The sequence below is a fragment of the Bos mutus genome, chromosome 13 (assembly GCF_027580195.1).
Source record: "Bos mutus isolate GX-2022 chromosome 13, NWIPB_WYAK_1.1, whole genome shotgun sequence".
Lineage (NCBI taxonomy): Eukaryota > Metazoa > Chordata > Mammalia > Artiodactyla > Bovidae > Bos > Bos mutus.
The window spans coordinates 5,956,334-5,976,258 of NC_091629.1; the positions used below are offsets into that span (position 1 = coordinate 5,956,334).

General features: G+C 44.4%; 1 non-coding gene across 1 annotated transcript; it reads right to left on the bottom strand.

The window, feature by feature from the left end:
- Positions 1-442: 442 nt before the first annotated feature.
- On the bottom strand, positions 443-515 carry TRNAC-ACA (transfer RNA cysteine (anticodon ACA)). The gene has a single exon. It is a non-coding gene; the product is annotated as a tRNA-Cys (tRNA).
- Positions 516-19,925: the final 19,410 nt, after the last annotated feature.

Consider the following 19,925-nt stretch of genomic DNA (forward strand, 5'->3'; position numbering starts at 1 on the left):
ATGAGAACTGCTGACTGCAAGCATGTAGACTAAACTGGCTGAACCAGAAGGTTGAAGATGCTTGAAACTTCACCTTGATGCCAACCAGTCTGAGAACTGTGCAGGAGCTGATCAGGCCCCTGCAGCCCCTTCCCTCACCCTGCCTTTAAAACCTCTTCCCTCAAAGCTATCAGATTCAGGTCCTCTGAGTGTGAGCTGCCGCTTCTCCTTGCTAGATGCCTGCAATAAGTGCTAGGCTTCTCTTCGTCACGATTGGTTTCACTGCTTGTGGGCAAGTGGACTCAGCTTTGGTTCAATAACATGAAATGAAAATGAAAAGAAGTCGCTCAGTTGTGTCCGACTCTTTGCTTCCCCATGGACTGTAGCCTACCAGGTTCCTCCGTCCATGGGATTTTCCAGGCAAGAATACTGGCGTGGGTTGCCATTTCCTTCTCCAGGAGATCTTCCTGACCCAGGGATTGAACCTGGGTCTCCTGCATTGTAGGCAGATGCTTTACCATCTGAGCCACCAGGGAAGCTCATTCAATAACATATTTGGGGGTAAAAACATTTTAGTTTGATAAATCAAATAGTCTACACTTAAATATGCACTTTAGTACAAAGGGACATATGAAGAAAGAATATAATTAAAAACTGAGGGTTAAGAAAACAGAGGAGAAGGGACAAAAGAAGGAAATAGTGCAGGGAGTTGGTAGTTAACATAAAGAAATAGGTGGTTAAGGATATCGTGTGGCATTCTGATTATCATTAACCCAGAACTAAAATACAAACCTTTCAAATTCTCAAGACGCATGCACACAACAGCAGCAAGTCACATAAAATCACTCAGTGAAATATTTGAAAAAACTGAAAAACAGAAATCATAACAAAACAATAAGACAGAACTAAGACCACACATCCATGTGAATCAACATAAACTAAAAAAGAAAAATGGAAGGAAGCACAAAAATACAAAATGTGGAATAAGGGGAATAAACTCCAGATACAAAGGAAAGTAAAATTAGCTTAAGAGATGACTTTGTTCAGATTTATCATACTAAATAATATAATAATTTATTATAATATTTATTTATTTATGATTTTATTTATATATATATATATCAGAGCTGTATATTATCACCCTACTTATTTAACTTATATGCAGAGTACATCATGCGAAATGCCAGGCTGGATGAATCACAATCTGGTATCAAGATTGCTGGGAGAACTATCAACAATCTCGGATACACAGATGATGTCACTTTAATGGCAGAAAGTGAAAAAGAACCAAACGGACTCTTGATGAAGGCGAAAGAGGAGAGTGAAAAAGCTGGCTTAAGACTCAACATTCAGAGAACAGTAGGACCAGATGATGGCATCCGGTCCTGCCACTTCATGGCAAATAGATGGGGAAATGTGGAAACAGTGTCAGATTTCATTTGGGGGGGCTCCAAAATCAATGTGGACAGTGACTGCAGCCACGAAATTAAAAGACGCTTGTTCCTTGAAAGAAAAGCAATGACAAACCTAGACAGAATATTTAAAAAGCAGAGACATCACTGCTGACAAAGGTCTGCATAGTCAAAGCTATGGTTTTTCCAGTAGTCTTGTATGGATGTGACAGTTGGACCATAAAGCAAGGTTAGCGTGTAGAACTGATGCTTTCAAACTGTGGTGCTGGAGAAGACTCTTGAGAGTCCCTTGGACTGCAAGGGGATCAAACCAGTCAATCCTAAAGGAAATTAACCCTGAATATTCATTGGAAAAACTGAAGCTGAAGCTCCAATACTTTGGCCATTTGATGCCAAGAACTGAGTCATTGGAGAATACCCTGATGCTGGGAAAGATTGAGGGCAAGAGAAGAAGGGGGTGACAGAGGACAAGATGGTTGTATGGCATCACTGACTCCGTAGACATGAGTTTGAGCAAACTCAGGGAGATAGTGAAGGACAGCAAAGTCTGGCGTGCTGCAGTTCATGGGGTTACAAAGAGTTGGACATGACTTAGTGACTGAACAACACCAACAACAAAATCTGGATGAAATAATTTCTAGGACAATGTAATTTCTCAAAACGGACTTTAGATGAGTTATAAAATTTAAACAAACGAACTATCACAGGATAAACAGGAGGAAAGAGCAAAGAGCTACTCTCCAAAACACCAGGTGCAGATGCTTCCACAGAGAAATTTTATCAGACTTCTGTTGTTTGTCATTGTTCAGTGCTAGGTCGTATCCAACTCTTTTGCGACCCCATGGACTATAGCCTGCCAGGCTCCTCTCTAGCCCGTCCGTGGAATTTTCCTAGCAAGAATACTGGTGTAGGTTGTCATTTCCTTCTCCAGGGGATCTTCCCGACCCAGGGATCAAACCAAGTCTCCTGCATTGCAAGTGGGTTCTTTACTGCTGAGCCAGCAGGGGAGTCCTGCAATGAGACCTCCAGGGCCAATGAACTCTGTTCTGCAGTTTCAGAGTGTAGAAAAAGAAGGAAAGCTTCAAACTTCTCATACAGAGCTAGTATAGTAGTTGTACCCAAGAAATACAGCCCAAAGAGAACTGTCAGCCATTCTCACTTATGACCCTCAATGCAAAAATCCTAAATAAAATATTAGTGCAGCATTAGGACAGAAATCATCAGTCCCAAGGCTTGGGGATCAGCTCTGGGTGAGATGTGAAGCATTCTGGCAGTAAAATAATGTGTCAGGGCTGGAGTGCTCAGCTGTAGTTTTGGAGGAATCAGTTCTGACTTAAAAGCATTTATTTCTAAGGTTTCTTGGAGAACTAGGTTTGTAGGGTTAAGTTCCATTTTACTTATTTTTTATTTGATCCTTTTTTTAGTTCTTCTTCATATTTTTTTTTTGATGTGCAGTCTTTGAAGTCTTTACTAAATTTGTTACGAAACTGCTTCATGTTTTGTTTTTTTGGCCCTGAGACATGTAGTATCTTAGCTCCTTGACCAGGGACTGAACCCACGCTCCCTGCATCGGAAGTCTTAATTACTGGACCACCAGGGTAGTCCTGGGGTCAGCTCCATTTTAGAAATGAGGGTTTCCGAAGCTGGGGAGTCATTCCTGGAGGGAAACCCTGATACAGGTTCAAGTGCAATCAGACTTAGGGTCAGGGTCATAAATAGATCTGATTTAAGCTTTGGACTCAGCTGTGGACTCTGGGGGCTCCTTAAAGGGTCTTGCTGCTCTTAGGAGTCTGTAGTGGACCATGCAGCATTGCAGCCTGGGTGGAAGGAGAAGGGGGTAGGAAAAAAGGATTAGACACATTGAAGAAGTTGCTAGAGGTGACACAATTGGGAAGAGCGAGGTCATAAACCAAGGATGGGTACAACCCTAGGGAGCATGCCTGTCACAGGGAGCCAGCCGAGGGCAGGAAGTGATGTAGTGACTAGGGAGTGCTGAGGCTCAATCCTCAGGGGTAGAACTTTGTTTTAGACATGCAGGTGATGGCTCAACTAGCAGATCAGAATCCCAGTGGACAGAGACACATCCTCAAGGTAAATCCCTGGCTGCCTCTCCACCAAGTCTGTGGCAGGAAGTAAGTAGATGCCACTCCTGCACATGGTCCAAAGACCAGCAAACAGACGATACAGATGGGAGCAAATGTGTTTGTCCAGATTCTGGTTGTCTCTCAGGAAGAGAACCTGAGCCAGACCCATGATGGTCTACACATCTGGCCGTGCAGCCTACCAGCCAGCTGCTGTTTTTGCAGTCTTGTTTCCAGTCTGTTATTTATTTGAATGCAGCTGAAGGACAATGCAGGGGCCAGCTGGATAAGCAAGCATGGCCTGATGTCTCAGTCTGTCCTCAGGCATCTACAGTGGTGAGGGAGCTCTCTGGGGTCTCTCCAGTGAGGTCACTAATCCCATTTATTGGGTCCCCACCCTCATGACCTCTGCAAAGCTCCACCTCCTGACGCCATCACACTGGGAATTGGGATACAACTGTGAAAGTTGGGAAGGACACAAACATTCAGTCTATAGCACCTGGTATTTTGCAGAATATGTTAGAAGGAGCCAATCTTGTGGAAATCAAGCTCAAAGGGGAACAGGGAATGGGAGTAACGTTCAGCTTAGGGCATAAGGAAGTGAACCTTCCCACCCCACATCCTACAAGATGGGCAGGAGACAGACTATTCTCTTAGTCCCTCTGGTGAAGAAATGCTGCCAGTATTTTTTTTTAATATTTGTTTATCTATTTTCTTGGCTGTGTCAGATCTTAGCTGTGGCATATGGGATCTAGTTGCCTGACCAGGAACGCAACCCAGGCCCCGCTCTATGAGGAGCACGGATTCTTAGCCACTGGACCACCAGGGAAGTCCCGACCGTGCCAGTCTTTTAACAAGAGCACTAAATGTGTGATTCACAGGCGAAGCTCGTCTTGGAGAGCTTACGATTTACTCTTGTTCTTGGCGTCTGACTCACATTGCTGCTGCTGCTGCTGCTGCTTCGTCGCTTCACTCGTGTCCCACTCTGTGCGACCCCACAGACGGCAGCCCACCAGCCTGCCCCATCCCTGGGATTCTCCAGGCAAGAACACTGGAGTGGGTTGCCATTCCTTCTACAATGCATGAAAGTGAAAAGTGAAAGTGAAGTCGTTCAGTCGTGTCCGACTCTTAGCAACCTCGCCTTAAATCTCATGTGATATGGTGGAGACCTACGTTCATCAGAAAATTCCCCAGAGAAACTGAGAGAAAAGCACTGAGGCCGTCTTAGTCAGCCCAGGCTGCCGTAACAAATAGCACAGACTGTGAGGCTTGGAGAAGGCAATGGCACCCTACTCCAGTACTCTTGCCTGGAAAATCCCATGGACGGAGGAGCCTGGTGGGCTGCAGTCTATGGGGTCGCTAAGACTGAGCGACTTCACTTTCACTTTTCACTTTCATGCATTGGAGAAGGAAGTGGCAACCCACTCCAGTGTTCTTGCCTGGAGGATCCCAGGGACCGGAGAGCCTGGTGGGCTGCCGTCTGTGGGGTCGCACAGAGTCGGACACAACTGAAGCGACTTAGCAGTGAGGCTTAACCAGATCTCCTCCAAGCCGAGCCCGGAGAAGCTGCTCATTACGTTCTTGGGGAGGGGGGCGCCCTCCTGGGCTGTCTGCGGCCACGCTCTCGCTGTGCGCTCCCTCGGTGGAGACAGCTAGCTCCCGTCTCCATCTTCACATCATGGGGACTGCATCCTCAAGGCCTCATCTAAGCCTAATCACCTCCCAGAGACCATCACACAGGGTTGGGGGGGTGAATTTTGGGGTGACGCAGACATACTGACGGCCAGGGAGAGAAAAGATCCGCACTTCTCGGGGGCCCTGGATGCCTCATTTCCAGGGGCTGAAGGGGGAGGAGGGAGCCCTGGCTGCCTGCACAGCTCTCTCTCAGTCCTGAAGTTTGTGGGCCCAGAATATGGGGTCTGAGAAACTTCCAGAAGGTGGACAGTGCCCAGAGGAGCACAGCAGAGAAAGAAGAAAGATTTCAGCCTTTTCTCTTCGTCTGGAAACCCTGAGGGCCAGAGAGACGTCCCTACTGGAGTCTGGGGGAACTCTCCACGAGAAACAGTACAAAGTGCTGCCTTGTGCCTTTCAAAGGAAGGTATGCTAATGACCTGCTTTTGCTCTTTCTGGGTTAAAGTTTCCAGACTGGGGTCCTCGGGCCCTGTCGCCTCAGGCAGAGGCTGGGCGGGGGAGGAAGACCATTTATTTGGGTCACACTGAACAATTCCACACAGCTGCAGTGTCGTCCCCACTTAACTGATGACGTCTCCTGAGCGGAAGTGACTTTCTCACGGGCACAGCCAGTGCTGAACACACCTGAGTTGCCAAGGCAGCTCCGCCTCCCCAGATGCCAGATAGGAAGGCGGCTGGGGCCAAGAATTCAGGCTGATTTAGTGCAAAAGGATTGAGGAGTCATTCTTGCAACAAAATGTGTCCCTTGAACATTTGAGACATGAGATGAACTTGCTGAGCACCTCCTGTCCACCAAGCTCTGGAGGAGAAACAGCCCAGAGACGAGACAGAAGGTGTCCAGTTCCGTGTCCCCACCTCCCTGATGGAGTTACAGGTGGGGGTGCAAAGACCTCCCTTCTGAGGCCAGAGCCTTTGTGGGGCAGAGCGGGCACTTCTAGGTGGAATCTTCTGTCCCCTGGGGCCTCCTTCATAGACTGGACATGTCCAGTGTGCAAGCTGTTTACCACCGGCTCCGCCTCCTTTTCCAGTTGGATTCTTTGTGTTCACAAATCGTTGTCACACACTTCTAGACAGCTTTTTGGTGAGAGTTGAACCATAAAGAAGGCTGAGCACCAGAGAATTGATACTTTCGAACTGTGGTCTTGGAGAAGACTTTTGAGAGTCCCTGGGACTGCAAGGAGATCAAACCACTCCATCCTAAATGAAATCAACCTTGAATATTCATTGGAAGGACTGATGCTGAAGCTGAAGCTCCAATACTTTGGCCACCTGGTGAGAAGAACTGACTCACTGAAGAAGACCCTGATGCTGGGAAAGATTGAAGGCAGGAGGAGAAGTGGGCAACAGAGAATGAGATGGTTGGATGGCATCACCAACTCAATGGGCATGAATTTGAGCAAGCTCCAGGAGATGGTGAAAGACAGGGAAGCCTGGCATGCTGCAGTCCACGGGATCACAGAGTCAGACACAGCGAAACAACTGAACAACAACTGTTTGGTTTACAGACAATAGATGCAGCTCTCCATCTGAAATTTTCTAGCTTAATCCTCAGGAGGACATCTTTTTTTTTCCCTCTCGTCTCTGAGCACATTAGAAACATCCTTCTTACATTCACTTCTTGTCCATTGTAACCAGTATTCCCTTTATTTTACAAACTGAGGATCTAAGGCTTAATTAGATGGAGGGATAGAACTCAGGCTTTTTGATGAGTGGGCAGGATGACCAAATTGTGGAGACTGGGATGAGACATGAGGGGCCTGGGAGAGGGCCAGTCCAGCAAGGATGAAAAATTTACCTAGTGACACCAGCAGAACAAGCTGTGGGTTTTCTCTCCAGCAGCGCTCAGCAGCCTGGACAGAGAAGGGCAGAAAGTGGGTGGCAGAATTAATCAAAAGCTAGACATTAGCAGAGCAGATGTCCTAGAAAGAGAGGAGACTTGGGAGGAGCTTGGACTGGCAGGAGAAAGGCTGGCATGAAATGCCTTGGCTTTCGGATGATAGAGCAGGAAGGGAGCAGAGGAGAGAAATAAAAGGATGCTGAATACAGAAGAAACAAGTTTTTAAGATTATGGGTAGATCAAAATTATAATCTGACCAAAAATTAATTCCCAGGGACTCTTTGTGTAGAGATATTTCTGATATTCCACAGAGGATGATTTTTGTTTAATGTATCTCTAAACAATTTGTCCACTTTTCAGAAACTTTTTTTGACTTATTTCCCCTTAATTTCTTTCCTAAGTCATTCTATACAGTTATTCCTGTAATGTTGGTAACAGCAAACACTTAGAAACAAATTCAGAAGTCTAATAATAAAGATTTAGTGAAATTCAATGATGTTCGGTGGCAATTTATATTGAAGGATGCCAGTTTTGGTTTAAAAATATGGAAATATATACACAGACAGTATTTAATGGATAGTTACAAAAAAAAAAAAAAAAACCCAGATATTTACCAATAAGACTTTATCAAGATAAGTGGGATTATAGCCATTTATATATATATATTTTTGCTTTTGTATTTTTTCTCATTAAAAAAGTTATTAAAGAATGTACAATTTTCTGATTTTTTTTTAAAGTTTTAATTCATTTGCTACTAATTGGTGTCTGTCCTGCTTTTTTGACAAGGTTTTCCATAACTTTTTAATTGCTTCGATTGGTTGAAAACTAATCCTTCCAATAAGAAATGTACCTTTTTAAAAATGATTTTTGTGCATGTTTTGTGACTTGCCTGTGGATATTTTTTAGAAACTGAGTTCACACATGTTTAGTTGCTCAGTCGTGTCTGACTCATTGCAACCCCATGGATGGTAGCCCACCAGGCTCCTCTTGTCATGGGATTTCCCAGGCAAGAATACTGGAGTGGGAGGCCGTTTCCTTCTCCAGAGGATCTTCCTGTCCCAGGGATTGAACCTGCATCTCTTTACCAGCTGAGCCACCAGGGAAGTCCTAGTTCACGTATGCACACACCTAAATCGGCCAGTAAGTTTTAAGATGTCTTTATCATTTTCCAGCACTAAGGTTCCCACTCTCTGAGCAGGGAGACCAACAGCCTGATCTATAGGCAATGATTCGCGGGGGTCTGTTATCTTTTCCATCATGTCGTTGGGTGCCTCCCCGGAGAGCGTGGGCAGAAGTGAGCCTGGCTCCAGAACTTTGATCTTGAGTACAGCTTTGAGTGGCAACCTTCATGTGGTCCTCAACGTGTGATCGGGTCATCAAAGCCAGATCAGTGGCTTACGTGGCAGGATCGGGAAATGAGTTTATCTGTGATCAGAGGGTTTCGAGGGATTAGTAACCCTTTCAAGTTACACTCTGTGCCTCTCTGGAGCAAAAGCATTGCAGAGAGGAGCAACGACAGTTCACCTCCAAGGTAAGATGTTCCTAGAACAGCAGAGGAGAATTAGTGCCCACTGTGTGCTGGGAATTTTAATGTAAATCAATCTCATTTCTCCCTAAACTCCCAATGAGACAGGCGTTATTATGAACAGGAACTGAGACTCAGAGAGATCAAATAATTTGCTAAACACAGTAAGTGGCTGAACCACGATGAGAACCCAGATCTGTCTGAGGTTAATGTGTTACTATAACAAAATACCAGAGACTGGGTGGGTCGTAAACAACAGAACCATACTTCTCACTGTTCTAGAAGTTAGTAAGTCCAAGATCCAGCTGTTGGCTGATTTAGGATCAGTGAGGACCCTCCTCGTGGTTCATGGACAGCCATGGTCTCGCTGTGTCCTCACGTTGAGGAAGGGGCAAGGATGCTCTCCAGGGTGTCTTGTAAGGGCACTAATCCCATTCATGGGGGCTCCACCTTCATGACCTCATCATCTTCCCAAAGCCCCACCTTCTGATGCCATCAGCTTTGGGGTTTTCACATACAAATTGAGGTGGGGGGCACAAACATTTAAACCATAGCAGATGGCTGTCTCTGGGTTCCATTACTGTTTTACACAAAGGAAATAAAAAGCTGTGGGCATTTAAAGAGCAACTGAAAGCCAGAGGAATTCCAGAAGCTTATACAGGGTCTCTCATCTCCTGAGCAGGCGGGAGGGTGGAAGACACTGTGAAAATCCCCAGCCAGCATCCCCTTTATTTCAAGAAGATGCAAAGACCTCTTCTGCACAAGAGAGAACCCCTCCCTACTGCCTCCTCCAGCCACTAGATTCTAGCTAGTGTTGAGGATCCACAGAACCCAGACAGGGCTTTTGCTCCTGAGGGACTCATATAAAAATGTCCTTTGTAATAAAAATTTCAAGAAAATCTCTCATTATTACTTTCTTTCTTTTTTTTTTTTGCCATGAAGCTGTTGAGGTTTTTATTTAGGTTTATTACAGATGTAATTCACAGGCTAGACACAATCTTCTTTGGACTAAATGTAACAATTATTCAAGTTTACCTTTGGCTTTATGAAGTGAAAACTCACCAGTGTCTCTTATTTCTTGATTCAATGACAAATTCAGTGACAGATTGTTGATTTATTCAGTGGTCTATTTATGATCCTACTTGATTGCAGGTTGCATTTCAAACTCTTTTTTTTTCCCCTAGTTATGTAATTCCAAATAATGATTCTCCACAGCCCGCTCTCATATTCCAAAACACACATTCTTAAACCAGAGGGTTGTTTCTTAACAGGGAGTATGGGAATCAAAATGCAAGTGTTCAGTAGACATATAGGGCTAGAAAATGATGAAATGACCTTGGGGAAAATGAAAAAATTTTTTTTCTGTTTCCCTCCTCCTATCTTCTACCATATTTCAGGGTAAGATGACAGCTGTGACTAAACAGTACCAACTGTATCTCTTCCATCAAGTGGAAAAGACCACAAGCATTGAAGAGGATGTCTTTATCAAAATATCTGTAATTGTGACCTTCAAAGAAACAAAACGAGAAGTGCTAGTGAACTGTTTTTTCACAAGTAGCCTTCCTTCATTTCCTTTAAAGCTGAGACCTCCTCCTTTAGCAAAAACATAGTTTCTCTCTGCTGCAAGAAAGCTGAAAAACATAATTATTTTCATCTGTTCGTTTTCCTCTTCTTTGGTAGTTGGTTTTCCCTGCTCTAGGAAGAGACATTTTGTTTGTCTGGACCTGAACATCATCGCAGAAAAGAAGGCAATTTAAAAACACCTTCCTGAAATCTGATATGGGTCACCGTCTCATCCAAGGCCGTAACGTGACTTGCCTGCACGCCTCTATCCTTTCTTGAGTAAGAGAAGGGGATGGAACTGAACAATCATCATGGGATCATATCACTATAGGGCTGACAGAGGCTTAACCTTATTCGATGTGTAAATCTTCTCTATTATACCCACAGTGCTGGATTTCAATGTGCTAATTAATTTCATCTCTCTCCCCTCTGAGTTCTGAACCTGTTGAGAAAGAAACCAGGGAGTGTGATATTGTGATTTTTGATGAGAAATACATATATTTGGTATTTGTCCCCATTTCTGGCAAGGAGTTCCTAAAACCCTTGGAATTTCCCGAGTTTTAAGGATGATAAAAGTGTCTTCTGTTATATTAATGAGAGCAATTTTAGGAAGCATCTAAGGATGGAGATTGGTGACCAGAGGAACCAACTATGTGACTTGAGGGCTGGAACTTCCAGTCCCGCTCTCACTGACCTCCAGGGAGGGGAGAGGGCTGAAGATGGAGTCCAATCTCCACTGGCCAATGATTTAATCAACTGTACCTAGGTAGTAAAGCCTCCCAGGAGAACAGACTGTCTGTATCTACAAAGATGCTATTAGAAGCTTTGTTCATTGGCAGTATTCAAGTGATTGGCAGTTGTGTAGTCAACATTCCAACATATACCAACAGACTTGAGTATGTCAACCAAAAAAGTTGTACAAGAATGTTCCCAGGGAAAAGACAGCCTTCAGAATGGGAGAAAATAATAGCAAACAAAGCAACTGACAGAGAATTAATCTCCAAAATATACAAGCAGCTCATGCAGCTCAATACCAAAAAATAAACAACCCAATAAAAAAAATGGGCTAAAGAACTAAACAGACATTTCTCCAAAGAAGACATATAGATGGCTAACAAACACATGAAAAGATGCTCAACATCACTCATTATCAGAGAAATGCAAATCAAAACCGCATAACGTACCATCTCATGACCTCTCATGTCAGAATGGCTGCTATCACAAAACCTACAAACAATAAATGTTGGAGAGGGTGCAGAGAAAAAGGAATCCTTACACTGTTGGTGGGAATGCAAACTAGTACAGCCACTATGGAGAACAGTGTGGAGATTCCTTAAAAAACTGGAAATAGAACTGCTGGGCATACACACCAAGGAAACTAGAATTGAAAGAGACACATGTATCCCAATATTCATCGCATCTCTGTTTATAATAGCCAGGACATGGAAGCAATCTAGATGTCCATTGGCAGATGAATGGATAAGAAAGCTATGGTACATATACACCATGGAATATTACTCAGCTATTAAAAAAACCACATTTGAATCAGTTCTAATGAGGTGGATGAAACTGGAGCCTATTATACAGAGTGAAGTAAGTCAGAAAGAAAAACACCAACACAGTATATTAACGCATATATATGGAATTTAGAAAGATGGTAATGATGACCCTGTATGTGAGACAGCAAAAGAGACACAGAGATAAAGAATAGACTTTTGGACTCTGTGGGAGAGGGAGAGGGTGGGATGATTCGAGAGAATAGCATTGAAACATGTATATTACCATATGTGAAATAGATGACCAGTCCAAGTTCAATACATGAGACAGGGCACTCAAAGCTGGTGCTCTGGGACGACCCTGAGGACGGAATGGGGAGGGAGGTGGAGGGGGGTTTGGCACGGGGTAGGGGGGACACATGTACACCCATGGCTGATTCATGTCAATGTACAGCAAAAACCACCACAATATTGTAAAGAAATTAGCCTCCAATTAAAATAAATAAATTAATTTTTTAAAAAAGAATGTTCACAGGGGAACCCTCCTACTTTTGGCGGTAGGACTGTAAGTTGGTGCAGTCACTATGGGAATCAGTGCGGAGGTCCCTCAGAAAACTGAAACTAGGGTCACCATCTGACCTGGCAATCCCACTGCTGGGCACATGTCCCGAGCACACTATATCCAGAAAGATACATGCACCCCTATGCTCACTGAAGCTCTGTGCTCAGTAGCCAAAACATGGAGACAACGCAAATGCCCAACAACAGACGGATGGGTGAAGAAGATGTGGTGTGTGTGTTCAGTGGAACACTACAGCCATAAAAAAGAATGAAATAACGCCATTTGCAGCAAACATGGATGGACCTAGAGATTTTCATACTAAATGAAATACGTCAGAAAGAAAGACAAATACCATATGATATCATTTACACGTGGAACCTAAAATACGGCACAAACGAAACCTATTTACAAAACAGAAGCAGACTCAAAGACATAGAGAACAGACTAGACTTGTGGTTGGGGGTGGGGGGGACGGTCTGGGAATCTGGGATTAGCAGATGTAAGCTGATATATATAGGATGAATAAACAATGAGGTCCTGACATATACCATAGGGACTCATACTCAATATCCTCTGATAAACCAAAATGGAAAAGAATATTAAAACAAAGAATATGTAAAAGTCAGTCTGTAGAGCACAGGTTGGCACAACATTGTAAATCAACTATACTTCAATTTAAAAAATTAAATTAAAAAAGAGAACACCCACAGGAGATTTATTTATAATAATCAAAAACTGCAAATATTCAAAATGCCCACTGGTAGAAGAATAAACAATTTTGGTCTGTTTATACAGTGGAATACTATACAGTAATAGAAAAAAAGAGAAAAACTTACTGATATGTGGAATGACATAAATAAATCTTAAAATGATTATGCTGAGTGAAAGAAGCAAGGCCTCTGGAAAAAAATACACACGTGATTACAGTTATATGAACTAAAAGAAAAAGAAAAACAAGTGCCTTGTGATAGAAATCAGAAAAGTGGTTATCTCTGGCAGGAAGGGAATACCGATTGGAAGAAGGATGGGGGAACTTCCTGGGGCGGGGAACGTTCTGTAACTTGGTTGGGATTGTGGTTACAAGGGTGGGTTCATCAGCCTGTACATTTAAGATGTGTGCATTTTAGTGTTACAGACACTAAGATCATACTTCAGCAAAAACCTTTTTAATGAATATTTTCAGAGCCTCTGTTATGTGCCATGATCTGTGCTAAGCATTTTTGGATTTAAATATGAATAAAATCTCAGGAAATTTCCATCTAGGAGGGAGTTGTTGAAGTTTTAAACAATCTATAGAGAATTACCTTATAATAAACCTCCTCCTTGGTTTACAGTTAATACTAATAACTTAGAAAAATAAAAAGCAAAGGGACATACAAGGAATCAGAATGCCAGTATTATTACTGACATAAGGGTTGGAGAACATGGCTTTAGATTTATCACCCAAATCTAAACAGAACTTGGGCTCCGGAGAGTCCACCCACGGAGACCGGTCTGCAGAGCAGATCTACTTTCTAAGACTTCTGGCTTCTCTTCCTGATGCTGGTGACAACATGGATGAAACTTGAGGGCATTATGGTAAATGAAATAAGTCAGACAGAGAAAGACAAATACAGTGTGATCTCAGGGACATCTAAAAAAACTGAACTGCGAGAAACGGCAGAGTGGTGGTTCCCAGGGGCAGGGGGGTGGTGGGGAAAAATGGGAAGAAATTGGTCAGAGGGTACAAACTTCCGGTCAGAAGCTGAATAGGTTCTGGGAATCTGATGAGCAGGATGGTAATTATGGTTAAAAGCGCTTCATCATATTCTTGAAAGTTGCTAAGTGAGTAAATTTTAAAATGTTCTTCCCACAAAGAAAGAAATGACAACTATGAGACGTGATCGCAACTGTTGTGATGGTTTTGCGATATATTCGTGTTTCAAATAAGCACACCTTAAACCTACACAATGTATGTGCCAATTATATCTTTTAAAAAATTATTTGTTTTTAATTTTTTGACTGCACTGGGGCTTCGTTGTGGCCCTCGGGCTTCTCTAGTGGTGGCCCACAGGCTTAGTTGCCTCACGGCAGGTGGGATCTTAAACTTGTCCAACTAGGAATCAAAACCGCGCTCCCTACGTCGGAAGCTCAGAGTTTTAACCAGCGTACCACCAGGGAATTCCCACCAATCCTATCCTGATGGAGGGTTTTCCTTTAATATAAGGAAAAGGATTTCTAGCTTAAGATTGTGGCAGATTAGACCCACTTCCTAAAACTTCTGGCTTGGGGAATGTTAACGGAAGAAAACAAGAGCGAATCTTGAGTGCTCTCGAAGTTTCAGTAGATATGCTCTACCCAACTGAGGAACAGAGGTCAGGTGGATGTCAGTTCTCCATGGAGAGGAGGAAGTTGGGGTGGGAGGAGAAGCCAACTGCTCGCTCCAATTGGAGACCCTCCCCCCATGAAAACTTGAGGCAGGACCAGCCACCCACAAAAACGGGGAGACAGACAGACAGACAAGCAAGTCCAAAATGCTTTGTCAATGATCATATTCACACCTGGTGCAAAATAGAATGGTGTACTTGGGGATGAAGGTCATAAAAACTCACTTAAAAAAAAAAAAGGAGAAAGATGGGCTGATTTTGACAGATGAGGAGTGGAGGGACTTTTCTGGGCAGAGGAGCTTGAGAAAAGCTGAGGAGGTATGAAGTGTGGCCTGACACAGTTTGGGGAGTAGCTAGTTGGCATAGCTAGTTGTTCAGAGGAGTGTGGAAAGAAGAGGCTATTTACAAATGCAGTGCAGGCTCTGGCCAGGATTCTGGAATTGACTTCCACGAAATAGAGAACTTGATACAATCAGATGTGTATATCAGGTGATGGGGCAGGTGCTGGAGGGCAAGACAGAGTCAAGGAGAGGGATGCTGAGGACCTGAGATAAATCCTCTGAGTAGGGGAGATGAGTAATGTAGAAGAGTTAAAATCCAAAGGACTTGATCATCAACTGGAGGTGGAAGAAGCAGGGAGGACAGGGAAGAGTACAAGAGCCCCAGTTTCTAGGCTGGATGGCTGAATGGATGGAGCGACCCTGAAGGAGCCAGGGAGTCTGGGAGAACAACTGAGGGGAAAGATGGTAAGTTCAGTTTGGGAAGTGTTACCTTTGAGAGGTGACAGGCACCTGAGTATAAGTCTCTCCAAGGCAGTCTGATGAATGTATCACTCTGTAACCAACAGGGAAAATTTGGGCTGAATGTAGATTTACAAGATCAAAGTAACTAAAGCTATGGCTAGACATACTGAGAACAGAAACACACCCCCTTCTCAGAGCTTCTGCATCCCTGCTGGTGGTTTCTCTTGTGAGTTACAATGCCTCCCCACCCACTGGCATCTTTCTGAGCCATGCAACTTACTTTGGCCAGTGGTGAGATGTGTGGGCTCCCCAGGTGGCTCAGTGGTAAAGAATCTGCCTGCCAATGCAAGAGCCCCAGGAGACATGGGTTCTACCCCCGGGTTGGGAAGATGCCCTGGAGGAGGAAATGGAAACCCACTCCAGTATTCTTGCCTGGGAAATCCCATAGATGGAGGGGCCTGGTGGGCTACAGCCCATGGGGTCACACAGAGTCGGACACTATTGAAGTGAGTTAGCACACATGCAGCCTGGAGCAGAGCCACAGCCATGGCGGGGCTCAGACAGTCTTCAGTGGACATGCAGCCTTCCCTTGGCTTCTGGTCAAATCAGAATAAAATCGTTAACTCCTGACTTGTGTCTACAGACACTCAAACAAGCCATGCCTCTGAACGTTTCCAGATGCGTCTCGCCTGGGTCTTCTGGCTCAGCCGCCGCACAGTCCTGGAGATGTTCTCTGTTTTCTGTTCCTAGATGGTGAGCTCATCCCCGATTTTCCCAAATCGTTATGTCGACTAAAAAGATGTGCAATGTTAGAGTCGCAAGTTCAATTTTATTGGCGGCAAGATGAGGACTGCAGCTCGGGAGAGAGCACCTCAGATATATCTCTGAGAGACTGCTCCAAAGAAGCCGTTGGGGAAGGTCACTATAGAAGATTTTGGTGAAGGGGGAGTTTAGTGCCACGCAGTGCTTACTTTACCAGAGGTTTGCTGCTAGTCACGAGGAGCGTCTGTCACCATGAAAGGACTTCAGTGCTTTTCTAGAGATGAAGAGATGCGAGGATTGGGATCATGAAATCAGTTCCTGAAAACGTCTAACTCTAAAGACCTGTTCTATCGGATTCCCTAGAGCACAGAGTGCCTCAGCCCACCCTGAGCTCCCTTGCTGGGCGCTGGAGGTCCGCAGCACAGGACCCTGCAGAAGCACAGGGTTCCGTCTCCACAGAGGCAGATGGCAAGCACTGTGGTGGTTGTTCCGTGCTGGCAAATGCTCTTGGCAAGTGCCAATTTGTAGTTGACAGTTACGTGCTTTGTTCTCTCACTTCACCTAGGTCTCTGGCCAAGTGTCTACAACTTTGAGGAGCTTTATAAAAAGTTTTTTGAAGGTCTTTTGCCCATGCTTCAGGTATGGGGGATCTTAGTTCCCTGACCAGGGATCGACCAACCATCTGCAGTGGAAGCAGAGCCTTAACCCCTGGACCTCCAGGGAAGTCCCGCGGGGCTTTTGTGGACCCTGACCTTTAGAAGCATCCTCTGCCTCCCCTCCCCTGGCCCGCTTTACTCACCTGAATTGTTTTTCTTTGTAAAACAACGGAACGTTAACACTGTAAGTTTTCCTTTCTTTATTCGCTTATTGTCTGTCTGCCTCACTAGGACTTAAGCACCACAACAATGGCAAGGATTTTGTCTGTTTTGTTCTCGCTAAATATAATAGCTGGCTCAGTGTGCCTGGCAAACAGTATAAGTAAATAGTGTATAAAGTAAAATTGTGCAAATGTTAGCTGCTCAGTCATGCCCAACTCTTTGTGATCCCATGGACTACAGCCCACCAGCCTCCTCGGTCCATGGCATTTTCCAGGCAAGAATACTGGAGTGATTTGCTGTTTCCTTCTCCAGGGTATCTTCCCAACCAAGGGATTGAACCCAGGTCTCCTACACTGCAGGCAGATTCTTACTGACTGAGTCACCAGGGAAGCCCAAAGTCACTCAGTCATGTCTGACTGTTTGCGACTCCATGGGCTATAGCCCGCCAGGCGCCTCCATCCACAGGAATTCTCCAGGCAAGAATACTGGAGTGTGTTGCTACGCTCTCCAGGGGATCTTCCCAACCCAGGGATCGAACCCAGGTCTCCCATATTGCAGGTGGATTCTTTACCATCTGAGCCACCGTAGAATTCTCCAGTCAAGAATACTGGAGTGGGCAAACAGTAGATACTCAATAAATAGCAGTGGTAACAGCAAACGAGGTCATAAATGAGCTCAGCAGAAAATGAAGAATTTCCTTCTTTGCATAAAACAGGCACGTCACCAAGGTGGGAAATATGCCATCAATATAAAGTTTTTTGTTTTTGTTTTTCAGAAAAAAAAAAAAACCCAGATAGATGAGTAAACTAGAAATTAGTTCTGTCTCTACCCTGGATGAAATCAATCTAGTCTCAACAGATCTCAATCCCGTAATTTCTCAAACAAGAAACAGAATACATCACAGTAGTTTCAGGAGTATAAATATGAGGTTACTCAAAAAGTTTTGAAGTTCTAAGAAAGAAATAATTTCATCAATTCGAGGTATTGTTGATACTCCATCTGGCCATGACTGATGAAACAGATATTTGGATTCCATGAATCTAACCACTTGCTAATGTCACTTCTAGAGTCTTCAAATGAATCCTTTGTTCTATTTTCATCCTCCAGGTGTCATTAAAAATTTTTGCCTACTATGAAATACTATTCTGGCCTCATGACCCCCAAAAGTCCCTGCTTTGTTTTTGTTTTTTATTTTTGCTTTGTTTTACTTTGTTTTCTCAAGCTCTGAAACTAGAGGTTTCCAGAAAGAATGGTGGGGCAAAGTGGGAGCTTTTAACACAGGATCACAGCTGCCCAGAACCCAAAGCGAGGGGAATGTTATTTTCTTTCCTCACCCCCACCTCCCCGCCTCCTGGCCCCTTACTCAGAAGACAAGGCTCCTCGGCTCAGTTCCTGGAGGCTCACCTGCTCTTTTAAAAAGAGGCGAGTCCAGAGCCTGAGAGGACACTCTCAGCTCCTCACCCCAGCAGGCCGACTGCACCCAAGTCTCTGGATTCTTGGCTGAAAATCCTGACCATCCTGCCTCTTGACACTGCAGGTGTGAGTATAAACCAGACTCTTGGTGTATGTGTGGACTCAGACATGCCATCATCAAATGACTTCTCCTGAAACCCAATTCCATAAAGAAAGAGCCTGCTGAAAACCGGTGAAGACGGACAGCATATGACTCGCCTCTCAAAAGCAGAGCTCAGAATGGGTTCCCCATGTGATCACTCTTTCAGCAGACTCTTACTGAGTGTCTGTTCTGTGCCAGGTACCGCACGGGGAATAAAAGGGGATGTAGAAGCACTTCCTGCCTCTAAGACTCGTGGAGTCAAGTAGTAATGATCAGATGTGTCTCCAGAGACCCAGGACACAGTTAGAAGTTGGGAAGGGTCCTGAGAGTGAGGGGATGTGGCAGGTAGACCTGGGGACCCAGACAGGTCTCCACCCCCAGGTAACGGGGAGTGTGGGCGTTGCACAACCTCAAGGAGATTCAGTATCTTCATTTGTAAAATGGAAATTGTGATGGTTACACTGACCTCACCCACTTTTACAAGAGGTTGGGGAGATGATACATATGGCACGCTTAGCACAGGACGTGCCCTGTTGCACACACTTCATCACTGTTAGTGGTTGTCATCGGTTTTACTGAGGCACAGGAAGGAGAGATTAGGTGAGATCCCTTTAGGAAGGAGCATCCGAACTGGATCTTAAAGAGTGACTTAGATTTGGCCTTGAAGATCTGGCAGAGAGAACCTAAGGGGATTAGTGAGAAGTTGATGACTTTTGTTTTTTCTCTTTTTTTTTTTTTCTGTAGCAGAGCTGTCATGAAAGAGAGAGGTGGAGAATTCATGTTGGAAAGAGAGGCTAGGGCAGATTATAAAGGACCCTGAGTACCAGGCCAAGGAACCTGGGCTTAATTTCAGGAACATTAAGGACATTCCTAAGATTCTAAGTTTTGGATAAAAGAAGAGAAAAAATTACAAGGTTCTTTAGAAAGATTAAGCTGAATCTAATGAGTGAGAATTGTTGAGGAGTGAGAGACACATCTGAGCCAGGGAAGCCCATGTGGGAAGCTGGGTAAACGTCTAGACAAAAAAATGATACAGGTCTACGCACCCTCCGAATACCCCCAGCCCCTGAGCCCAGACGCCACCCAGAACCTGCTCCAGGCAACTATTGGTAATTGATCATCACTGGCTTGAGAGAGAAAACGCATTATTATCCATCCCCAAACTAGAGCCACAGTGGAAGAGGTGAGGGGGCTTTTACTCAACTCCATATAGCAAACACATCCTGCTCTCAAACAGAAAGGGAGAAAAGGAACCTCACTTTTGGACAACCTTGGTGGAATCCTGCTGGAAAAGTCCTCATAAGCTTCAAAATGACAACAAAATCCCTTTTTAACCATTCGAGATGGAGGACTTGGTTTTTGGTTCATGCCAACCAGCTGTTTACTCCCTGTATTTTATGGGTGGGGCAAGCCACAGCTTCTTGGATACCAGATGTGTGAGTCGGGGAGAGGAATTTGATGCATAGTGGGTTTTGTTTTTTCCATGGTACCCTTTGACTAGTGTGATCTGGTGGAAATTACGAACTGCAGAAAT